Raw genomic sequence first — 24754 nt, forward strand, 5'->3', positions numbered from 1 at the left:
TCAGCTCCTATCATCCTGGCCTAGTCTTGGAGCATCTGGTCTTTTCTGTCTTCTGATGCTTCCTGGACCCCTGTGTGTCTTCCTGTGAGCTCTGGATCCACAGCTCATGTAACCTGTGGTCTGTTCTCTCCAACAGGGTCAATATACAGAGTTGTGCCCACCCCACCGTCTCACTCCTTGACTCTGTGCTGTGACTGGTCCTCAAAGACTCAGGGCATCTTCTATCTCTTCTCATTGCCTTCTGCACCTTGCACCCTTAGCTGTGGAGTCCCCTAAGTCTTTTTTTTTTTTTTTAATTTTTTTAATTTTATTTATTTATGATAGTCACATAGAGAGAGAGAGAGAGGCAGAGACATAGGCAGAGGGAGAAGCAGGCTCCATGCACCGGGAGCCTGACGTGGGATTCGATCCCGGGTCTCCAGGATCGCGCCCTGGGCCAAAGGCAGGCGCCAAACCGCTGCGCCACCCAGGGATCCCCCCCTAAGTCTTTATTACAAGAATTCTCTGGCCAGAACACTAACCCTCAATTCCTAGGCAACATCGGTGTCTCCCATGAGGGCCCTGGGAACGTCGCTGGCTCCGTTTCACTGGAATATTGAGGTGGAACAGGTACTGGGCTTTCTCAGGTCCTGTCCTCCATGTATGTCACACTGTCACTTCTGTCCTACGACAGGGTGTTCCCCTTCAGGATTCCAGTCGAAAGAAGAGGGACATTCTCCTGATATGGAACTCACAAAATTTATCCAGGACTTTTAGTGCTCCTGAAACTCATTGGGGCCTTCCACCAAGAGCAAGCTGTGAGAGCCCAGATCGCACACCACCATCCATATATCTTTTCCTTCTTCTCTCGACCTCTGCACACCTCTTCAGCCGAGACTGGGATCAGGAAAGGAATTATAGGAACCTCCTGAGACGTGTGAGAAAACCAGTCTTTTTTCATCTTACTAATGCTATGGATTATAGTAAAAAAAATTCTACAATCACTTTACCAAATTTCTCTCTTTTTGTTTAAATTCCACACTTGGGACTTAATTTCTCTGAAGTTTTATATGTTGGTGGCCTGTCTTATGAGCTTTTGAAAGTCTAATTTAAACATTAAACTTGAAACGTGACATCTTTGTTCTTGGCAGGGTTCTTTCTTTGCCAGGAACCAAGTGAAGAATGGTAATGCTTTGTGAATTGCACCCATATGTCTCAACTTTTTCCAGAAAGGCCTCTGATCTGCTTCTCTCAATAATATTTATTAATTTATTAGCGAACATTTGCTGAGTAACTATTATGTGCCAGACATGGTTTCCGGATACTGGGCTATGACAGAGCATACAAAATACAAAAATCTAAAATATTTTCAAAATCAAGCAATAAAAACATGCATAAAAACAAGCACTTCTGGGACACCTGGGGGGCTCAGAGGTTAACCATCTGCCTTTGGCTCAGGTTGTGATCCCTGAGTCCCACACCAGGCTCCCCACAGGGAACCTGCTTCTCCGTCTGCCTGTGTCTCTCTGCCTCTTTCTCTGTCTCTCTCGTGAATCAAAAAATAAAATCTTTAAAAACAAAATAAAACACTCTTAATGATTTTAAACACCTAAGAGTCCACGTATAGTGGTCACCAATAGTTGGACCCTGGAACTACAGAGTTCCATGATTCCAGTGTCATATTAACATGAACAAAGAGAGCGCATATTTATATATTCTACTCATTGTTGCCAAATTGACCACTCCCTCTCTAGCCATTGGTGTATTCCCCACTCTCATAGTAGGTTTAAGTACAAACTCCTGTTGATGACTCTCTTGCTTCATTTCCACAACCTAAATAATGATAGGGTTCCCCTCTTTATGTGTGCTGTTTCCTAGTCAGACTGAATCCTGAGTAAAAGTTTCATGGGAGAATGAAAGGGAATCATATCATTCCCCTCATGTTTTCCGTATATTGCTCACACAGATCTATATGGGAAATTCACTTTTTGTGTAATCTCTTTAACAACCTATGAAACTGAACAATTACGTGTTCATGAAGAATATCTACATTCGATCATTAAGTGCCTCTCAAAATCTATCATCATGAATTATTTTTACATGTATTACAGGACTCCCATAGTTTAAAGTTAGTGCCATACTCACAAGATATAGAAAATAAAAATATAAAACACAGTAAATACAGTTTCACAAAGATTGTTGGTGTTACTCTTTTTCTAACATTTCTGGATGCTTCCAGCTGGATTAGAAAGATGAAAGATCTGGAAAAAAACATAGTTTGTTTCAAAAATAAAAGAGTTTATTTTTCTATTACAAGGCGTCTAAGAAAGAGGAGACATGAGCTAAAATGACCTTTTCATTTCCCTTTGATGGTTATTCTTAGTTAGATACCTAAACAATATTCCATGGTTTCCAGGTACAGAAGCCTGAATCCCAGGAGGAGTACTACTTCTATATGTTTTAGAGATTTTATTCAAAGCATCCACTTGATGTCTCAACAACTCGCTTCTTAAAAACGGCTGTCTGTCTAAACTGTCCATTTAGGCATCCCTGGGTGGCTCAGTGGTTTAGTGCCTGCCTTTGGCCCAGGGCGTGATCCTGGAGTCCCAGGATCGAGTCCCACATCGGGCTCCCTGCATGGAGCCTGCTTCTCCCTCTGCCTCTCTCTCTCTCATGAATAAATAAATAAAATCTTTAAAAAAATAAACTGTCCATTTAGAAGTGAATGAAACTCGTATAGTAATATTCCAACAGCCAGGCAATGTGTTTTATTTACCACTTAATGTGGGGAGGGGTGTGGGTGGGGGATGAGGATCCTGGTAAGGATGAAAGGAGCAATATCAGGAAACAACCAGAAACGGTTCTTGTCAGGTGTTCTTTGTAGAAATTCTGCATCGTTATGTGGAGAACTATGATAACATGTGTCAGGACTCTTCGTGATCTCGGTGGAGAACGAGAGCCTCTGGGTAGCTGTTCAGCCTGTCACGGCTGAGGGCAGACTTTCTGGAAACTTCTGGTGAAAAGAAAGGGACCGCCGCTCTCTCTGGAAACAAGACCTCTTTGCTCACCTTTGAAGAAAACCCCTAGGCACAGGTGGTTCGAATGTTGCGAAAGGACTGTTGCCTTTCCCTTTGGCTGCTTCAGTTTCATGTGTCAGGACAACAATGTCACTTAGGAAACCTTTACCTAACACCATCTCTAGAAAAGTTGTATTGATGTTCTACTGCTAACTATGAAGATGGCCAGAGATATAAAGCAGTGAAAAGCTGTTGTTTTTCATCTACAACCACGTGATTTGACACGCTTCATGCTCTAGATATGCAGGGATTTCTTCTTCTGAAGATAAAGGATGTTTTTTAAGTTGTATGTGTAAAATTGGTGATTCTGAATGTGAATTTCTGGTTCATGTTATCCTGGTTATTTCCTGAAATTGCAATTGGAAATGGTTCTTTTTTCACTCATTTCTTTTAATGGCTAACACTGAATGAAATTCAATTATCAAAAAAAAAAAAAAAAAAAAAAAAAAGTCCGGGAGTTTCAAGTCTGCATGTCCTGTTACTTTTTGAGTTTGGAGCTCTGCTCAATCATTCTCCAGCTAGTGTGTCGTCTAAATCAGTTGTATTGGTAGGTTCGCGCAATTGTGAGATGTTTTCGCGAATGCAGAATGAACCGAATGTCCCAGCTGAGTACTGACAGGCGGGGAGGGGAGTTTGGAGAGTTAAAGTTGGGTTATTGCTCATCTCTCACCAAACCTTCCTTCTGTTTTGTGTGGTTTCCATTGAGATTCAGGAATGGACACATGTCACCTGTTGCCTGTGAAACCGGTTCCTCCAACTCTTCCTTTACTCACATCAGGCTTAAATAAATGGACTGTGGAAACAGAACAGTGAGTACATTTTTTTAAAGATTTTATTTACTTATTCCTGAGAGACACACAGAGAGGGGCAGAGACACAGGCAGAGGGAGAAGCAGGCTCCATGCAGGGAGCCCGATACGGGACTCGATCCCGAGACCCCGGAGTCACGCCCTGAGCCAAAGGCAGGTGCTCAATCACTAAACCACCCAGTGAGTAGATTTAACAAGAGCTTGGATAGATAGTTCCCTGTTAAACTCACACACATTATTTTTAACCAGTGATTTGCAGGAGGATTTTATTTGAATAACTGATTATCGGTTGTTACATTTACAATCTGGCCAACGGCTGCTCGCTTATGGCTTCTTCAGAAATTGTGTGGTGATTCTAGTCTACAAAGGAGAAGGGCTGAAGGTATACATACTCACATCATGCTATTTCTACTAATGAATTTATGTTTGATGTTTGTATAATTAATTTTGCTCTTTATCAAATAAAACTAATTTCCTGATTACATTCCATTCATCTCAGGGTAAAAGGACCTCAGAAAATCCAGGAGACTGGAAGTCATAGACTTTGCCAAATGATAATCACTTCTGATTTTGAAATTTATTTTAATTTATTTACTTAAAAATTGTTTTTAAGTAATCTTTAAACCCAACATGGTGCTTGAACACACAATCTGAGATCAAGAGTCACAGGATCCACAGACTAAGCTAGCTATAGGCCCTATATATCTGATTTTGTTAAAATTTCCTTCTGGGATAGTATCTGCATTATACTGTTATTGGTAGAAATAATTTTTATAGTGTTGAGAAAAGATGAGCCAATTCAAAGTTTATACATATTCTGTACCACAACTTCCATGGGCCAGTAAGTAAGTTATCTTTTTCTAAAGAGATTTTTTCCACTTATATAATAAATGAGACTGTGCTCATGGCATTTGGCATTAATTGCCATGGATACCCACCTTCTCCATAACAGCTCTGTTCTGACTCCTCTAAGCCAGTCTTGACAAGGCACCATCCTTGGCATGTCCTCAAGAGATCAAGTTCGGCAAGGTTCCTGCTAAGTCAGTTGATGCGGAATCCACCCTATCCCTGACATTTCCTCTTAGTAATTCTCCATGCACCAACCCCACCCTGCTCCTTGGGTATAAATCCTTATCTTTCCTTGTATTCAGAGTAGAGCCTCATTTCCCTCCTGTATTGCAAAACCCCATTGCAGTAGTCCCTACCCCTCTGACGGCAGTCCTGAATAAAGCCTCTTTCCCATTTTACGGAATGTGAGAGTTTTTTTCTTTGATAATGCTTCTGCTTAATGCACCTTTGCATGCTGCATGTGAGTATAAAACTCTGAAATTTAGCAAATCAATGCACAGAAACTCAGTTAAATTTTTTGATGTAATATCTCTCTGTGAATTATTTCCTAGAACACTTACAAAGGGTACCAAGCATCATCATAAGGACATAAAGTTTTTTTTTTTTTCCCCAAATGATCTGGAGAGGACAAAATCATGTATTTTTTCAATGAGTACTTATTGATTAGTTAGGCTAGGGTCTATGAATGCAGTAGCAAAAACAGCACTTGCTCCCTGCTTGCAGAAGGTCATTTAGATGAACATAATAGGTGGCGATAAGCTCTGCTGAGGTATTGTTAGAGAGATGCTCAAGTAGAGAAAAGGACAGAACCCAACTCAGACTGAGAAATGGAAGTAAAGTAAACATTTCTGGAAATGGTGCCAGAGCTGAGACCTCAAAAATAGAATGGGTAGGTGATGGACAGACCAAAAACACATGAGGTGGCATTACAACAGAGAGAACTCGGTGGTGGGTCCTTTATGATCCAGGAGGAAAAGTATATATCATTGGTTAATGGAAAAGGGAACAGTGGCCAGATTGCCCAGGTCCAGCTATGTCATCCTAAGGGACATGCCTTTTACATTTTAAAAAATCATTGTTTTATCTTTATATAACTTTGACAGTGACACAGATACATACTTTAGTACTTTCTAGTGGTTATGTAGAGAGCAAGACATGGAGCCTCAGAGTCCAACCATTTCCATACGTATATGTCAGTAGAACCAAGATCAAGGGTGAGAAGCTCGCCTTGGGCACTAAAAGTGGAGAAAAAGAACAAAGAATGGTGTGGAGATATATTTAGAATGTGGTACTGCAGAATCTGGGAGTTGATTAAATATGGTGTTCAGGCAAGGCAGGTTTCGGGAAGGGAAGACTATCAAAGTTAGTGACCTCATCAAGATTAGGAAGTGGGCTGTAGGGACCTCAGTTCCTCCTAAGGCTCTACTATACTTTCTGCTAAAGGAAAATTGATGAAGACACTAGTATATTGCAAATTTCATGCAGAATGACTGATTCCTGATATTCAATGTCTAGTATGTCTGCTGATCCCTTTGATGTAGAAGCTGGTAGCTTATAGACAGCACCTAACCTAGAAACGTTTCGAGTAAGTCCAAGCCAAAATCAATCCATCTCTTCAGGTCATGGCATAACCCAAAGGGGTCTAGAGATAATCAGCCAGGCCCTTGAAGCACAAAGGGAGACAGTGTTTTGCCCAATATCACACACCCTGCAGCATGGAGAGCATCTCTCACTTTCTGATGGAGTCAAGTCATATGATCTGTACATCAGGGCATCTCTTATAACCCCACAGTGCCCCACAGTTGGACCACATATTTATGTCTTTCACAAAGCATGATGTAATCATTTCTTTTATCTTTCTATACCTTTCTCTTCTCATAGAAAACTAATCCTGACTGTTTCCTTCAGGAGACTGAAACCATTCAGTCTTCAGGCTTTCTCCAAGTGCTTTATTACATCCCATCAGTCAACTCTTTAAATCATAGCTCTGGCTTTATTCAAGAATTTCTGGAGTCATGCATTTTCTTCTCTACAAAACAACTCCCACTTAGTATTTCTTTTCAAAGATGTATGTATGTATGTATGTATGTATGTATGTATGTATGTATCTGAGAGAGAGAGAGAGAGAGAGAGAGAGCATGCAAGCAGGGGAGGCAGCGAAGGAGAGTGAGAAGATCTCAATCAGACCTTGCACTGAAAATTTCTTTTGAGTACTTGTAAAATAATAATCCACTGTCAACATCCCTCATCATATGGTACCTTTGTTATGACTGATGAACCCACAGTGACACTGTTATGATCCAGAGTCCGTAGTTCACATCAGGGTCATTCTTGGTGTTGTACATTGGAATATGGACTTGGATTAATGAATAATAACATGTCCCCATATAGTAGTGGATGGATTACTCTCTCCACCACATGGAGTACTCTCTCTACCCTAAAAAAAATGCTTCTGTATTTTTATTTCCTAAATCTCCTTAAAAAATAGTAAGCGGATATTTTGAAAGGAAAAAACTCAACAAAAACATGCAACTTGAGACAACAGTAAGAAAAATAGTAACATGGAAAGGAGATAGTAAATTAATAACTGATTCAGTAGATCCTAAAAAAACAAATGGCATTGGGAAAGGCTGAGAAGTCATCATATTTTTGTTGAAGAACTCCCAATTCTCTGGAAAATGGTAAGAGTATTGGGCTATAAACAGAAAGATTGGCTGAAGGTCTGAAAAACAACCAGCCCTCCCTTCCCTTAGCTCATCATGCCAGGTCCTGTCCTCTCTTTCAGAAGAAGAACAGATAATTATTATATGGACAAGCCAAATCCTAGGAACCCTGCACTTTGATGTTACAGGTCTAACTGAGGGTGGTACATTCATTTTGAAAGTAGAGGACTTAAGTAGATGCTTATGCATAAGAAGGCAACACTTACAAACTTCTCCCTCTAATCAAATCCTAAAACTTAATCCTCATATTTTAAATGATTAGTTTAAGTACAGCAGAGCCTTTTATTCACTTCAAAGTGATGCCAAACTGTGAAGGGATGGACAGCAAAATGAAAAGCCTCAACATTTATAATCTTTAATTCTATATGTAAGACAGTTTTCATTCGGTACAACTCAATATACCAATCTGCATTTGTTTTCATGATGGCACTAAATTATTTTACAAGTACTCAAAAGAAATAATTTCTTCACAACTGTTGGAATTTGGAAGCAGTTTCCAAAGATTCAAAAAAGCTCTCGGGTTTTGAAGAAGTTCTAAGTGATCTCAGTGAGTGCTTGTAAATAACCTTAGTGGGTGTCCACAGAACGCCTCGGGTAATCAAGTGTGAAGAAATCTTGAGTGTTGTCTAGAATTCTTTTAGCTTGACAGCAATTCCACAGCAAAGCTGTGTTTATAAAGCTTCTCAACAGGGATGGACAATGACAGTGCCCACTTTTACTGTTTTTTTTCAGATGTGGATGGAGTAATGAGGATCATTAGTTTCTTATCTAATTGAGGATCAATAAGGAAAATACTCAATTGTCTTTCTAAGGTGAAACCGGCTCCATGTTTGAGAAGCAAAGTCATAGAATGAATGGATCCCTTCATTTTTAAAGATTATTCTAATATGCAGTTTATTATTTATAGCAAACTACTAATTCATGAGGATATTCAATTTTGTAAGGTTTGACTTCAAAACAGTAGAGCATCAATCTGATGGGCAAGTCTAACCCCATGTTTGAAGCATAAACTTTTTTTTTTTTTTTTTTTAGAAAATTGGCTTAAAGTTGACCGAGGACTTGGGCAGAAATGATGTACATTACTAGATAGCATCACTACGAAAACCTGTGTTGATGAACCTCACTTTTCACCTGCGGTTGGGAGGGAAGTCCCGCATCTAATCTCCATCCTATTTCTATCACAGTGAGAGATCTCAAATTCTGTCTTCCACACTAAACTGTAAAGACAATTGCCTTAGTATTTGAAACCAACACTGGAACACCGAGGTGAGTATGTGTATGTGCACGGTGTGCATGTGTACATGAGCACACACACATGTGGTGGGCATTGTTTGTTTTTTGAATTAGCTGCAAGTACACTCCATCTGTCCACTTTCAAGGAGCACTATTCCAAAGATGGTCAGGACCACAACTCCACCCCTGCATGTTCTTCTACAATATAATATTGCCACCCTTTTGTCTTTTGAATCTGGGAAGGTCCTGTGATCCATAGAGAATGATAGAAGTGGTCCTGGGCCCAATACAGGGATAATCCTCTGGACTACCCTGGACATTTCTTCTTACTCTTGCCTCACACTTACTCTTCACTTGAGTTCTCCTAAATTCAGCCATCATGCTATAAGAAGACCCAGATGACTCCTCAGTTGATCCCCAGCTCCTCCTGACATCAATGTGAGTGAGCCATCTTGCACATCCAGCCTCGTCCAGCCTTCAGATGGACACAGCCCCAACCACTTTCAACTGCAACTGAATGACAGACTTTAAGCAGGAAGCACCTAGTTCACCCAGTTTGCCCACAGAAACATGAAAGATGATCCATTGTTGTCTTAACACATTAGATTTGGCACCATTTGCAACATACAATAAACCAGAACAACCACTGAGAAGGCCATTTGAGATTTTTGAACATCTCCCTAAATTTGGATAGGACCGCACATTCTAAGTGATGTATTTCCAAGGTAGAGTTCGAAACATATATTTCTTAGTTCATTTTTGGTGATACAAATTTGTGATTTAAGGTCACATGGAACCACAGACCTCAATGCAGAGGTGAGCAATGTTACACAAAGGGCTCTGTGGGGAGAATTTACTCTCTGGGAGGGATGATGCTAAAGATTTCAAAGGCAGGCTAACAATGCAATATGGTTCTGGATTGAGGATGGTTTGCAAGTTAAGCCACTCCAGGAGGACACAGCAATAGGCCAGTTTGGTGTTACCGTTTTGAGCATTGTCCCTGCGATTTTATCCTCGTGTATATCCCTTTGGCCATCCTGATGATTCTATGACTCACTTAAGAATCATTAGGAAATTTATTTTCTACCTAAACAATTTAGAGTGAATTCCATTTTTCTGAAGTTAGAAGAAAGGGCACATGCATGACTCAACTTGACAACTTGAAAAGAGCTAGTGAATGCCAAGGCTTTCTATGGTTACCAACAGCATAGTTAACAGAAATTCTGATGAAAGTGTTATATCAGTTGGGCCTGGAGATTAAAAAAATACAGCCTAATGGTGTGCTTACGTAACACCTGGGATTCTCCAGATGGCTGAAAGGAATATGATGTCAAATGGCTAGCTGAGCACAGGGCACCATGGCTAACCCAGTGGTTCCCAACATATAGTTACTAGAACAGCAGCATCAGTATCAACCGTGAATTTGTTAAACATAAATTTTTGAGTCCCGATCCAGACTTCCCAACAATCTTCAACTGGAGCCCAACAATCTGTGTTTTCGTTTTGTTCTGTTCTGTTTGTTTGTTTGTTTGTCTACAAGCATGCCAGATGATTTTGATGCACACTTAATTTTCACAACCCCATTTTATGGATACTTTTCTCTTGCCCACTTTAAAGAAAAAACAAAATGTGTGAGTCCAATATAGCTTCTTCTAGAAGAATCCACATTGAATGAAGCATAGGGGTATTCCTTCACCTGGATTCTCACAGACTCAATAATCACAGTTCCTCAGAGGTCACTGTCAATATTTCACCAACCTAACTGGCAAATTTCTAACTCCCTATCATATAAATTAACCGGATTAAGTGTACTCTTGGGAATCCTTCACCCATCTCGGGTTTCTCTTTCTCTACTATAATGGTTAATCTACTACTTTCAGGTCGGAGTATGCCCATCACAGAGTGCATCTTGGAAGCTGCTTTTATAATCCTTGTGAATTTATGAGCTCTCCTTTTACATTTAATAGTCTATAAATATTTCTGCTTCATAATAGAGCCTGTTTAGTCATGTTTCAACTAATCACAATTTTTTTGTTCCTGTAAAGTGTATTTCCTTTTCCTCATGGCAGCAAATGAATCAAAGTCACGTGCTCTCCCTGATTAGTCTTTAAATGTTCCTGCCCTCATCAAGTTCAGCATTTCACATACTCAGCCCTGCTACTCCCAAATTATGTGATTTTACAAGTCCCTGTTATCCCTCACACATGGAATCTAAAATCCAATCAAATGAATAGACAAGCAGAAAGCAGAATCAGACATATAAAAACAAAGAACAAACTGATGGTTGCCAGAGGGGAAAGGAGTGAGGAGTCGGACAGAATGGGTGAAGGGGAGTGGGAGGCTTCCAGTTATGGGGACGAATAGGTCATGGGAATGAAAGGTAAAGCATAGGGTATAATGGTGTTGTCATAGGGTTGTATAGTGACAGATGGTAGCACAGCATAACATAGCATACATAACATTCAGAGATGTTGGATCACTATGCTGCACACCCGAAACTAATACAGCAGTACGTGTCAAGTAACTCAAATTAAAAAAAAAATTAAATCAATTATATATAAATGGGGTCCCATAAGATTCGCATTAAACAATGTATTAAAAATTATAAATAAAATAGTTCTATGTAAAACATAGAGACTTAATAAGACTCCAAAATGTAGGTTTATCAAGAGGAATCTAAAACATAGATTCTTTAATCAATATGATTAGATAATTTAATACCGGCAAAAATTCCCTTTGACTTTAGAAAAGTATTCAGTATAATATGTTTAGACATATTTTAAGTATTCCGCCTAGAAGCACAGCAATTAAGAAAATCTGAATTCAGAGAAAAGTCTAGGAATGAAGATTTTAGGCGATATAATTTTTAAGATTTTAGGTGCTGGTTGCTGGGTGAGGTCCTTTTGATCAAGCATGTCTTCTATCCCAGAAAAATATAACTACTGGAGTTATCAAAATAACTACCATCATTAGTGTTATTAATAAATTGAGAGTGGGGGCCCCTGGGTCCATGAAGGGTCTGACTCTTGGTTTCAGCTCAGAGATCACAGGACTGAGCCCTATGTTAAGCTCAGTGCTCAGCACGGAGGCTGCTTGAGTTTCTCTCCTTCCCACCACATGCATGAGCTCTCTCTCTCTCTCTCTCTCTCTTTCACATAAAGAAATAAATCTTTAAAAAAATAATAAATTGAATGTCCATTCAGGTCAGGCAGATGTAGCTTTAAATCCTGACTCTGCTCCTATTACTAGTGCGTGATTCGGGGAGTACATAGCAACTTTTCTGTTCCCAATATTTGATGTTATTTTTTAAGATTTTTGTTTATTTATTTGAGAGAGTGTGTGAGAGAAAGAGAGAGAGAGAGGGAGAGAGAGAGAGAGAGCGTGCGCATGAGTGGGTTTCAGGGAGGGGCACAGGGAGAGGGAGGGAGAGAAGGAGAGAATCTCAAGCGACTCCCCACTGAGCCCTGCCTGAGCTCATCCCAACCTCAAGATCATGACCTGAGCTGAAACCAAGAGTTAGACATATAACCGACTAAGCCATCCAGGATTCTCCCCAAGTTTTAATCTTTTTAAAATGAGCAAAATAGTATCTAGTGGTCATCAAAGCCTGACAAACACAGTGCACCAAAGACACGTGTATCCACTCATTTGAAATAAATTGCCTACAGTCTCTGTTCCAGGAGATGTTGGAGAAAAGGCTCATCCTTTCCTCTAGATGTGATATCCTGAGCTTATCCGGCCCTGTTTGCATATGCAACAAGCGATGTTGCGGTGGCATCGGTCCCTCGATCATGGATGGTCTCATCTCTCTGGATTCACTCACTTGTGTCTAGTATCCCATCCCATCTCATCCTCAATAAAAGCATTGGCTGCTTATTCATCATAATTCTCTCCATTCCAAGATACAGAAACACTACTCTCATTGGCTTAAGGAAACAGAGAAAGGGAACAAAGAAAATAACCTATTTGTGGGAATGGAGGCATCCCTTCCTCTCCATCTGTGTCATGTTGCCTTCTTTCCTTGGTGTAGATGTACTCCTGGCAGGTTCTCCCCACACGGCCCTCGGCACCCCATGCCCACTGTCCAGCAGCTACTACTTGATTGGAAGGGAGGGTCTTTCCATTAGCTCAAGTGCAGTTCCACATCTCTCTCATGGGCCCAAGATGATCCTGTAGGCTGTGCGTGGTCAATCTTCGTGTCCCGTGTGTGAGCCGGCCGCTCCCTTCTAGAACTGGAGGGCAACGGTCAAACACATGCGGAGTGCGTAGGCTGGAAGTGGGAGAGGGCAGCTTTCAGGGGAGCGCTGACAGTGCTAGCAGAGAAAGAGGCGATGACGGATGGCAGGCTGGCACAGCAGCTGCCCGCCGCCCTGTGAATCACAGCCGCTGCCTGCGCTCATAAATAAATAATGGCCAGGGCCATTATGAGTGACAGCGCTCTTGTTCTGCAGACACTATAAATCTGAATAGAATAAGCAATTCTTTGGTGAGATGATAGAAGAATCCATCTTCCCTCACTTCACCTGCTCAATGAGAGCAGCAGCCCCTGGATTGCTGCCTTTTGTGGCTGCATTCTGGAGAGGGGCTGCGGAAACAGGCGGTGATGTTGTACAGAAGTAGTCAGGAAATGTGGGGTATTGGAACCGACTCACGAGGGTCCTCCTCGCTGCGGGGATTAATATCCCTGCCATGTTGGCCAACCTTTTAAATATATTCTTCTGAATAATACAGACAATTGAAATTTTAAGTTTTTTTTTTTTTTGTTTTTTTTTTAATTCAACACACAAAGGAGTAAGTGAATGTTACCCTCCGAGGGACAGGGATTGGTAAAATACCAAGATTTGAAGCTAATTTCTTTTGAAACTTGGCCATGAACAACACGTCCAAATTATAATGGGATTAAATGACATGATTTAACTAAAAGGTTTCCCTCAGGCCTGGAAGGTGGAAGGAACTGGAATGTTAACCCTCCGTCTTTTGCACCCCCACCTATCTTTGACAACATGGAAATATGGAAAAATGAGAGCTCTGATGACTTTATCTGCAGTGTTTATAAGGAGACAATATAACAACAGAACACTACTGTTTTGTTTTGTTTTTTCCCTGCGTTCGGTGTCTAATTGCTAAATTAACAATAAAATATTCCTACCTATTCACAATGTCAAAAGTAACAGAAATGTCAGCGGATAATCTCACCAGCAGTAGTGGAATCTGTGCATCTGCATTTATCAGAACTGCTGTGTTTCAGCCATCCTCCAATCAAGCTGCTTCCTTATTTCTGCTCTACATGACCTCAGTACGCTCCTCGTCCCACAAACCTGAGCATCATTCAGCTCCGTGGCACTGCTCGATTGTGGTAGGGGGAGAAGTAGACCCTAGAAGATTAACTCCCTTGGGTGACCAGGTGGCTGCTGTCTTGGCAGCAAAGGATAGAAGATTATTATATAAAAAGATCCTCTTCCCTTCCCATTCCCTCAATATGAGTAATTATTAACCTTGTTTTTTTATGCAAATGCTCCCTGGCATAAAAAACTCAGGTTACTTAATAATGAATTATCCTGCTTCACCTGGTCAGACCAAACTCCAAATAACATCTGTGAAAATATATTATAGTAAATCAACTGCATATGTTTGACCTCTTCAGTGAACTATGGGACAAACATGAGGATGACAGCAAGTCCTCTGGGACCAGCAGAGAGTATGTCAATCCACCATTTTGCACAAATGCCAGCTTAAGAAGAAATGAGTTACAGATATAAAAGACAGGGTGAGAGACATTACTGTGTTCTGTCCTCTTAGACTAGTACAGGGAGACTTCCCTTTGGCCATTCCTTTGGCTTGGGAAGTCTACCATTCAGGAAAATCAAGCAGAGAAGTATGAATTAATGGGAAGAAGGGAAAGGACGAGTAGCATTCATGTCTTATCTTCTGGACTCTTTTAGAAGAAGGATCATGCTGAGATGTTTGCTGTCCAGGTATGCACAGCAGGGTGGCTCTCAGGCAAAGGAACTGAGGCAGAAACTTAAGCTGGATAAAAAAGAAAATCCATGAGCCCAACAGCCTACATGTATAAGAGGTTGATCTGTTAGATAGGAATGCGGGGTCATATAGGGAAAGAAATCACCAACCCTGAATCCAAAATGAATCACTGTAAATCACTCAACACTTCATACCCGTGCATAATTTTCACAAAAGTGTTTTAAATTGCAGTTAAGAAAAATTGTGAAAATATATGTATCTCCTGCTTTTATGGACATGTCTTATAATGAGTCTATAAGCAGTAGTGCCTCAGATCACATGAAGACCTTAGGTAGGAGACAGGGAATATTTCTGATGTTGGAAGGGACCCTGTCAATGTTCCAGGATATTCATTTTTCAAGAAAAAAAAAACGTGGGGGTAATAATTCTAATTGCACACTAAAAATATTAGCGTGTTATTTATAAGTAATATATAGAAAATGAGTTATTACCAATGACTACTTACATCAATAGTCCTCTACATTTGTACCGACAAATTACAATTTTAAAGTTGTGTTACACATACAATCTTACTTTAAAACACAGTTTGTATAAAACATTTGTGGGTAGGTAGAAGATATATAAATGTGTTTTTTAAAATGTAGAAACATAGCATAATAAGTTTTTCATGGAAATATAGACAGTAGGTAGCAATGGTGCATTTCAATGACTTCTGATTTCTCATCCAACTTATAAACTTGGCAAAGACTTAAATAAGTCTTTTACTTTTTTTTTTTTTTTAAAAGGAGTCCCTCCTTTTTTTTTTTTTAATTTTTATTTATTTATGATAGTTACAGAGAGAGAGAGAGGCAGAGACACAGGCAGAGAGAGAAGCAGGCTCCATGCACCGGGAGCCCGACATGGGATTCGATCCCGGGTCTCCAGGATCGCGCCCTGGGCCAAAGGCAGGCGCCAAACCTCTGCGCCACCCAGGGATCCCAAGTCTTTTACTTTTTAAAAAAAAATTGTATTTACTTATTTGACAGAGAGTATTTGTCGGAGGGAGCACACGCAGGGGGAGTGGCAGGCAGAGGGAGAAGGAGAAGCAGCCTCCCTGCTAGGCAGGGAGCCTGATGGGTGGCTTGAGCACATGACCCTGGGATCATGACCTGAGCTGAAGGAAGATCTTTATCTGATGGAGCCACCCAGGCACCCCTTAAATAAGTCTTTTAAAAGGTATGTTTATGATATATTACAAATATTAAGCTAGAGAAAGCACACATGAAGCAGGACATACGACCAGTAAAGGTAAGTGGACATGAAGAGCACCTTCATTTGCCCACATCAGAGCCTGAGACAAGGAATTGGATGCATAAAATTTCTTCTTCTTTTTTTAAAGATTTTATTTATTTATTCACGAGAGACACAGAGACAGAGGCAGAGACACAGGCAGAGGGAGAAGCAGGCTCCCTGTGGGGAGCCCCATGTGGGACTCGATCCTAGGACCCCGGGATCATGACCTGAGCCAAAGGCAGATGCTCAAACACTGAACCACCCAGGTGCCCCGCATACAATTTCTTCTTGAGGTGACTACAAGGAGCAAACAAGAAGGAGATACAGACAATACAGTATAAGTATACATTACCAATCCCAGGAGGATTTTATTATAGACACTGAAAGATGATCCTCTAATATATGTATTGATTATGTATTTTAATTTATATATGTAATATATATATATATATATATATTGACACACACACAGACATATATACATGGACTTGGAACCAAAACCAAAACCAAAACCCAAAGCAAGCTTGAAAAAAAACAAAAAAACATAGCTAGAAGTCTTTTTTTTTTTATTTTTTTTTATTTTTTTTATTGGTGTTCAATTTACTAACATACAGAATAACACCCAGTGCCCGTCACCCATTCACTCCCACCCCCCGCCCTCCTCCCCTTCTACCACCCCTAGTTCGTTTCCCAGAGTTAGCAGTCTTTACGTTCTGTCTCCCTTTCTGATATTTCCCACACATTTCTTCTCCCTTCCCTTATTTTCCCTTTCACTATTATTTATATTCCCCAAATGAATGAGAACATATAATGTTTGTCCTTCTCCGACTGACTTACTTCACTCAGCATAATACCCTCCAGTTCCATCCACGTTGAAGCAAATGGTGGGTATTTGTCTAGCTAGAAGTCTTATACTTCAACTTCAAGGTTGACTCTAAAGCCACAGTAACCAAAACACAGGGAAGCTGGCAGAGGAAGTAACAAATAGATTCATGGAACCGGAACAAGTGCCCAGAAATAGACCCACACAACGCAACTTTTGACAAAAGTACCAATGTAACTTTACAGAGAAAGGAAAGTCCTTTAAACAAATGATACTGGAATACCTGGATATTCACGAAAAGAAAAGAAAACGGAAAGAAAGAAAAGAAAAAAAGAAAGAAAAGAAAAGAAAAGAAAAGAAAAGAAGGAAAGGAAAGGAAAGGAAAGGAAAGGAAAGGAAAGGAAAGGAAAGGAAAGGAAAGGAAAGGAAAGAAAAGGAAAGGAAAGGAAAGGAAAGAAAAGAAAAGAAAGGAAAAGAAAAGAAAGGAAAAGAAAAGAAGAGAAAAGAAAAGAAAAAAAAGAAAAGAAAAAGAAAAGAAAAGAATAGAAAAAAAGAAAAGAAAAGAAAAGAAAAGAAAAGAAATTTTACCCCTAACTCTTACCTCACACACAAATTAAGTCAGAGTGGATAAAAAAGGCCTAATGTAAAATATAAAATCATGAAGCATTAGAGAAAAAATATAGAAGAAAACAGTCATGATTTACCAGCAAGCCAAGTTTTGCTAGACAAATTGCAGTGACCAATATGATAAAAGGTGGTAAATTAGACCTTACACATACAAATTTTTTTAACTCAAAACTTCTATTATCAAAGGTACTGCTAAGAAAATGAATAAGCAAGTGCCAGACTTGGAGAAAATAATTAAATCATTAAGGAACATGTATTTGACAGAGGGCTGGAACCTTAGATACACAAAAATCTCCTTTACAACACAGCATTAAAAAAAAAAAAAACCTCAGGAACAAATAGAATAAATATGTACAATATTTAAGCTGCCATTTTCCATAAGGAAAATATATACATGCCCATAAACACATAAGCGCTCTGCATCATTAGTAACCTGAGAAATGCCTACTAAAACCTCAGTGAAGCTCACACCATCAGACTATGTAAAAAGAAAGAACAAATAAATAGCACGAAATGTCAGCCAGGACTTTGAGCTACTGGAAACTCCAACATTGCTGGTGGGAGTGGAGGATGGTTGGTATTCCCTCTGAAAAAGGCCCAATAGACCCTTAGAAATTAAACATACACCTCACGTACAACCCAGAAAATCAACTCTGGGTATTTCCACAAGAGAAAGGAAATATGGAAACACACACCTTGTTCTAAAATGCATACAGTGGGTTTATCCTTAAGCACCGAGCGCTCCCCAGGGTGGAAGTAGTCAGCCACAGAAGGCACCGCTGCTGATTCCCGCCCCACGAGTGGGTACCGATTGCTTGTGGCTTACTTTTTCCTATTATTTTTATTTTTATTTTTTTTATTTTTATTTATTTATTTTTTTTGTGGCTTACTGTTTCCATGCTGATTTTTGACACAGTAGATTGAACACGAACGAATCTATCGATCTCCCGGCCCTTAGAAGTCATTTCTCATGTGGATAAACATCCCTTCAATTGCTTCCAGCTCTTAGGGCTTCATTTTTCACATTTCTAGACCTATTTACCTTTCAGTATGGTGGACAGTCTGAGGAAAGTTTCTAATTGCATGTTTTCCCAAATAATCAATTATTATTCTTAGCATCATTAAGGAGCAACTCCTCCCCTCCTCGTTTGTAAATATGTTCTCATGACTTACAAAATTCTCGTAGAATACTGTTTGTCCTTGGCCTTTTTCTGTTGGGCTCATCAACACTTTTGCGTCACAGCAATTCAGTGTTGACCTTGGGGCTCACGTCGCTTCGGACAGCAAGTCTACGGGTCCTCGCACTCGGTCCTAACCTCTGCACCCACTCAGATGAATCGGCCCCAGTCTTTCCTTCCATACGTTTGTGTTGTCATATATATTTTCTTGTCACCCCTGTTTAAGAGATGCCTGCGTTGTCACAACTGCTGAAGTCTAACAAAAGAAAAAGAAAAGAAGTCTGAACTATAGTAGCATGATGCTAAGGATGTTCTTAACTCACTGAAACTGCCAGTTATAGATTTGGGTTCCTGTGTGGCTGATCCTGCAGGAGCTTCGTAGTATAGAATTTACACATGTCTACACGCAGGGGAAGTTTGGGGGTTGGGGCTGAGAACGCACCGATTCTCTCTCAAGGCTCCTCAGTACAAGGAAAAGTCACTTTGCTTGGAAAGCTAACGAGGCTCTCAGAACTACCTACCCCCCAAATCTTCATTTTGCAAACAGGAAGTTCAGAGGCAAAGTGATTTGTGCGACCTCATGCCTCTTGCCCATGGCTGGATTGGGGTGAGGGCATAGGTCTTCTGGGCCCTTGGGCCGGGGTGGCTCTGTCCAGGGAGCTTAGATGCAGGGCTGTGCAGGCCTGACATCCTCTTAGAAGAAAGGACTCCCAAGAAACCCAGGCCACCAAGGAGAGCAATTAGTGTGCAAACAGGTGTGCTCTGTCCAAAGGCAGGCACTTGACAGGCAGCGCGTGCTCACTACCCAAATCATCTGCTCCCCGCAGGACAGAGCAGGGTCCCCACTGTGCCACCCTGGGGTGATGACCATGGCCGGGCCCCCGGTGACCTCTCGGCTGTCTCATGGTCTCCTACCAGGAGATGGGAGAAGGAGACACACGTTCCATCATCTTCAAATGTATTTTGAATATTTTTGAGAAACAATTGTTTCAGGAGTTGGACTTCTAAATCTCGAAGGCTGTGCCACAGAGGGGAACTTTTCCATCAAAGAAAAGTGCACACGAAGGGGATCGGAAATGGCCAACTGGGAGAAAATTATAGCATTGGCTGAGATGAGTCTTCGAGAAAGTCATTTCCACAGAGAGGGCTTTGCCACACGGGAAGATCTGTCATTTCGAAATGCAAGATTTAGCATGTGGTTTAAAAACTTCTGAATGTGTATTGGAAGTTTGCAACGCTACCTGCGGAATCGCTGTTACTTTGGGGGGACAAAATTGTTCTTTTTTTTTCCTGCTACTATAAAAGCGTTTTAGCTTAGCTACTAAAACCACAGTTACTTTCATATAAATATATATGTGACTTTATTAAACACGCATAATTACAGATACACACATATATAGGCGATAATATAAACAAAGTTTTTAGCTTGTTTCTCTTAAAATGCTTTTTCTTTTTCAAATTTTTATTTAAATTCTAGTTAGTTTGTGATGTGATGGCACTGGGTGTGACATGCAACTGATGAATTATTGAAATCTGCATCTGAAACTAATGAGGTACTATATATTGGCTTACTGAATTTAAATTTAAAAAATTAAAAAAAAATAAATTCTAGTTAGTTAACATGCAGTGTAATGTTGGTTTCGGGAGTACCGTTACTTGTATAATCTAATTTAATCTACATTCTATGCAGAGTAATTGTAGTCTTAAATTTACAGATGACAGAACAAGACCAATCAGATCTTGTCTTGGAAACCTCATGCCATGATTTATCTTTGAACTGTTCAATCTACAAGATTAAATTTGAGTTCTAAAAAAAATGGTCAAGATTTTCGATGCTGCGGGAATAGATACATGGATGCATCCAGGTTATTTTAAGTAATTACGTAACCGAGTGAATTTGATAAATCCTTATAATAAGATAGAATTTTAGAGCTAGGGGAAATTTGGGGGAAATGACTCCCAATTCTATATTTCAGCCTACTTCACAATTTTGATTTCAGGATGATTCTGAATATTTGTCTTCTTTCGGTGAAAAAAAAAAATAAAACTAAGCAGAAACGGAAACTGAATCTATAATCCCAGTATTGGCTTTATCCTCTCAACACAGATTTCCCCCACCCTTCAAGATCTTCTAGAAGAATCCAGAATTTGCACCTGATTACCTTTAGGAAGGTAGATTTGCAAAGAGCCAAAGACTTTTCACTAGGTTTCACAGTCACTGGATTTTCCATCGTGGGTGAAAGAAAATGCATAGGCCAGACAGGTTGCGGTCAATACAAGGCCCTAATTATGTACCCAACATGCACATGCACGTGTACGTCCATATCACATGCAAATATAGATGTTTATATACACACAGTACATGTAAAATATATAGATTGCTAAGTCATTACGGTTCTGGTTTGGGCAGCAGGAGATGACGCGACATTCTTCAGGACTCAAATGCCAACAGATTCACAGTTTCTGAGGGTAAACTTTCTGCAGGCAAATTTTGATCCTTAGATCTTTCAAGCATTGGCCTCCAGAAATGAGTACTTTTGTATTATTAACTATCTTTGCCTGATCCTGACCTATTATAGCACATGGTCATGCCACTGGCATCACTGTTTCTCACTGACCAAACATATTGCAAAACCATTTGGAAGCCATCCAGGTAAGGATATTATTTTTGTCAGTGGCTGACCCATGATACTAGAATCTGCAGTTGGCTGTTTGAGCATGGAGAGTGATCAGGTGTTTGGGACATGCATACTAATGCTTACGGGGAGATCTTAATCTTAATTTGATTTATAGATGAACTGGCTATATTAAAAAAAAAACTCTACACAATTATTTATTATCACTTGCATATGATGACTTAATGATGACTCCAAAGAAATTAAAAAAAAAAATCCTCTCACTTCAAAAGTAATTCAGGAGGAATAATGATTTTTTGAAGATTTTATTTATTTATTCACGAGAGACACAGAGAGAGGGGCAGAGACACAGGCAGAGGGAGAAGCAGGCTCCATGCAGGGAGCCCGATGTGGGACTCGATCCCAGGACCCCGGGATCACAACCTGGGCTAAAGGCAGACGCTCAACCACTGAGGCCACCCAGGCGTTCCTGGAGTAATGAATCTTATAAAGAATCTTCTATCTCATAGATTCTTTATAAGCCTTAATAATAGCAAGGAACTAATGTGGAACTAAAATATTAGTACAATATAATTATGTGAGATGTTTTACAAAGTTGTTATCATCTGAGTTCACAGCTTCTGTAGTTGTAATAACATCTGCAAGTGTGTGTATATATTTCAAGTCTTTACAGAATGGTCACATGACTATAAATCACAATGTTTTACTACTAATAATATTTTAAAACTGTGTGAATTGGAGTACGTGTACTAATTTCTTTTTTTTTTTTAATTTCTATATATCTCATTCCTGTCAAATGATAAGGACACACATGTGAGGTTCAATTTGAATAATATAGTAAGACTTCACGGTTGGGGAGTTTCAAAGACAGTACTGAAGATGGGTCTTCTTGATCCTCTCACTGGGCTCTTTACAACACGTCATATTTCCTCTCACTTGCAAACGTAAGCCACATGGAAGGCTGGGATGGACCACTGACTAACAAAGTGAAGTGCGCTAAAGTAATGGTACAGAGATTCAGATGCCATTGCAACGGGATTAAAATAATCCTGTACAATGAATAATCCTTTTCAAATCTAAAGTCACCAAGTACCCAAAACTTATAAACAATGAGGCGCCTCCACATTAGGTATATTAATTGGCTTCTGATCTTTTGTCCTAATAGAACTCACCTATGCTAGCTGGAGAAACACTAGCTAATACGTATATTAAAAAGAAAGAAAGAAGAAAGAAGAAAGAAGAAAAGAAAGAAAGAAAGAAAGAAAGAAAGAAAGAAAGAAAGAAAGATCAGATTTGAAAGATACTGGAAACATTTCTTTTAAGAAGAAAGAAAGAAGAAAGGAAAGAAAGAAAGAAAGAAAGAAAGAAAGAAAGAAAGAAAGAAAGATCAGATTTGAAAGATATTGGAAACATTTCTTTTAAGAAGACAGAAAGAAGAAAGAAAAGAAAAAAAGAAAGAAAGAAAGAAAGAAAGAAAGCAAGAAGAAAGAAAGAAAGAAAGAAAGAAAGAAAGAAAGAAAGAAAGAAAAAAGGAAAGAAAAAAGGAAAGAAGAAAGATCAGATTTGAAAGATACTGGAAACATTTCTTTTAAGAAGAAAGAAAGAAGAAAGGAAAGAAGAAAGAAAGAAAGAAAGAAAGAAAGAAAGAAAGAAAGAAAGAAAGAAAGAAAGATCGGATTTGAAAGATACTGGAAACATTTCTTTTAAGAAGACAGAAAGAAGAAAGAAAAGAAAAGAAAGAAAGAAAGAAAGAAGAAAGAAAGAAAGAAAGAAAGAAAGAAAGAAAGAAAGAAAGAAAGAAAGAAAAAAGGAAAGAAAGAAAGAAAGAAGAAAGATCAGATTTGAAAGATACTGGAAATATTTCTTTTTTTCATTTTTGTCCAGTTTTATTAAGATGTAATTGGCATAAAGTGCTGTGTAAGTTCAATGCATGGACTTTCATATGTTCTGAAATAAATTTAGTTAACATCTATTACCTCAGATGGATTTTAAAAAGCAAACGTGTTTTCTTTTTCCCTTGTGAGGAGAACTCTTAGGATCTATTGTCAATTTTCAAATATACCACACAGCAGTAATGAACTATAATCATCATGTTCTACAGAATAGCTCCATGACTTATTTATCTTATAACTGGAAGGATGTTACATCCTACAGCTTGGAAATAAGTTTGAAATGTATTTCTGATGAGAGTGCTGGTGCGCCATGAGTGTTTTAGAGACTCCGGTTAGAAGTGGCTTTCAGAGGTACATAATCCCCAGACACCAGAGGCCTACGAAACATAGTCCCTGTTTTTTTCCCGGCAATTCTAGCATGCTCTGAAAAGGGAGCATCCATTTTTCCGGACATATTATTTTATCTGCTGTGTGAATTTGTCAACTAATCATCCCCAGGCTTCCAAAATCCTATTTCATGGGGAGCAATAAATACTGTGTCCTTCTATCCAAAGGTAAAACTATTCTGTGCTACACGTGAGTCATGGATGAGAAGCGCCACACACAACAAAAGTCTTAGAGGATCAGGTCCAAAATTTAGTTTTGTCTTAAGAGGTGTATCACTGTGCACATGTCATTACAATTCGAACCGGTTTTTATCCAAGTGAAGAATTATTTCTGATGGGGGTGGGTGAGGCAAAGGACGGGGGGGGGTCACAGTGTCTGAAAATAGCTCATCGGTGTTGCAGCATACACAATATTCCCCATTCACCCCCGTTTTGCTCCCCATGGCACTATTAAGAGTGGGTGGTGAGAAGGTGCTTTATAAACACCATTCCATCAACACGCAGAGATGTTTGTGCGTGGTAATCAATACAGTCCTGCCTGGGATTTTGTTAAGGAAAATGCTGTGCAATCTGTCCCGTTTTGGGCAGATTTGGGGGCACCTTGAGCGGTTTCTTACTAACAATTGACTGGGTCACAGGCTCTCTGCTTGACACTTTATATGTTATAATTTCATTTCTCTAGTAACTCCGTGAAATGGAAATATCACACTCACGTTATCAATAAAGAATTCAAAACTCAAGAGAGAATGACAGACCCTGGATTTAAACGTAAGCGTCTCTGAAAACAAAACAAAACGAAGAATCCCTATCATGCCTCATCTTTCTGATCAAAATACGCTGCTTCTGTTGGTTGCTGATGCTACAATTTGGCAGAACCAAACTTTAAGAATTACTATTCCTAATTCAACTTTCCTTCTTGTTATTGGTCTAAGAAGGTTATTTTCCTACTTTTTGGATTCAAGATCCACAATTCAATCTGGGTCAATTTGTGCATTTTTAGGGATTATCTTTTTTTTTTTTCTAAATTACTGATTTGTTGGTATATAATTATTTATACATAAAGTGTTCTCACTCTGTGTATTTCTGTGGTTATCTGTTGTAATGTTGTCTCTTCCATTTCTCATTTTGGTTTTTGAGGCTTCTCTTTTTTTTTTTTAGTTAATGTAGTTAAAGCATTGCCAACTTTTGTGTGTGTGTGTGTGTGTGTGTGTGTGTGTGTGTGTGTGAAAAACTGGTCATTACTTTCAATGTTACATTGTTTATTCTGGTCTCTCTTTTACTTACTTCTCACT

General features: G+C 39.5%; 2 long non-coding RNA genes across 6 annotated transcripts; one reads left to right on the forward strand and one right to left on the reverse strand.

Annotated features, from left to right (window-relative positions):
• The first annotated feature begins 502 nt into the window (after positions 1-502).
• LOC140604552 (uncharacterized) lies at positions 503-12559 on the forward strand. 5 transcript variants are annotated; one of them, XR_012007356.1, is made up of 4 exons: positions 503-916; positions 3769-3865; positions 8469-8702; positions 8913-9368. It is a non-coding gene; the product is annotated as an uncharacterized lncRNA (long non-coding RNA). The 5 variants fall into 5 exon arrangements; XR_012007357.1 differs by lacking the exon at positions 8913-9368 and adding an exon at positions 10550-10670 and having other exon boundaries at positions 504-916; XR_012007355.1 differs by having other exon boundaries at positions 504-916; positions 9044-9361.
• Positions 2701-12898, reverse strand: LOC140604553 (uncharacterized). Its single transcript, XR_012007358.1, has 3 exons — positions 12632-12898; positions 5833-5948; positions 2701-3849 (listed from the first exon to the last, which is right to left on the reverse strand). It is a non-coding gene; the product is annotated as an uncharacterized lncRNA (long non-coding RNA).
• Positions 12899-24754: the final 11856 nt, after the last annotated feature.

Source organism: Canis lupus, chromosome 15, assembly GCF_048164855.1.
Source record: "Canis lupus baileyi chromosome 15, mCanLup2.hap1, whole genome shotgun sequence".
NCBI classification, from domain to species: Eukaryota; Metazoa; Chordata; class Mammalia; order Carnivora; family Canidae; genus Canis; species Canis lupus.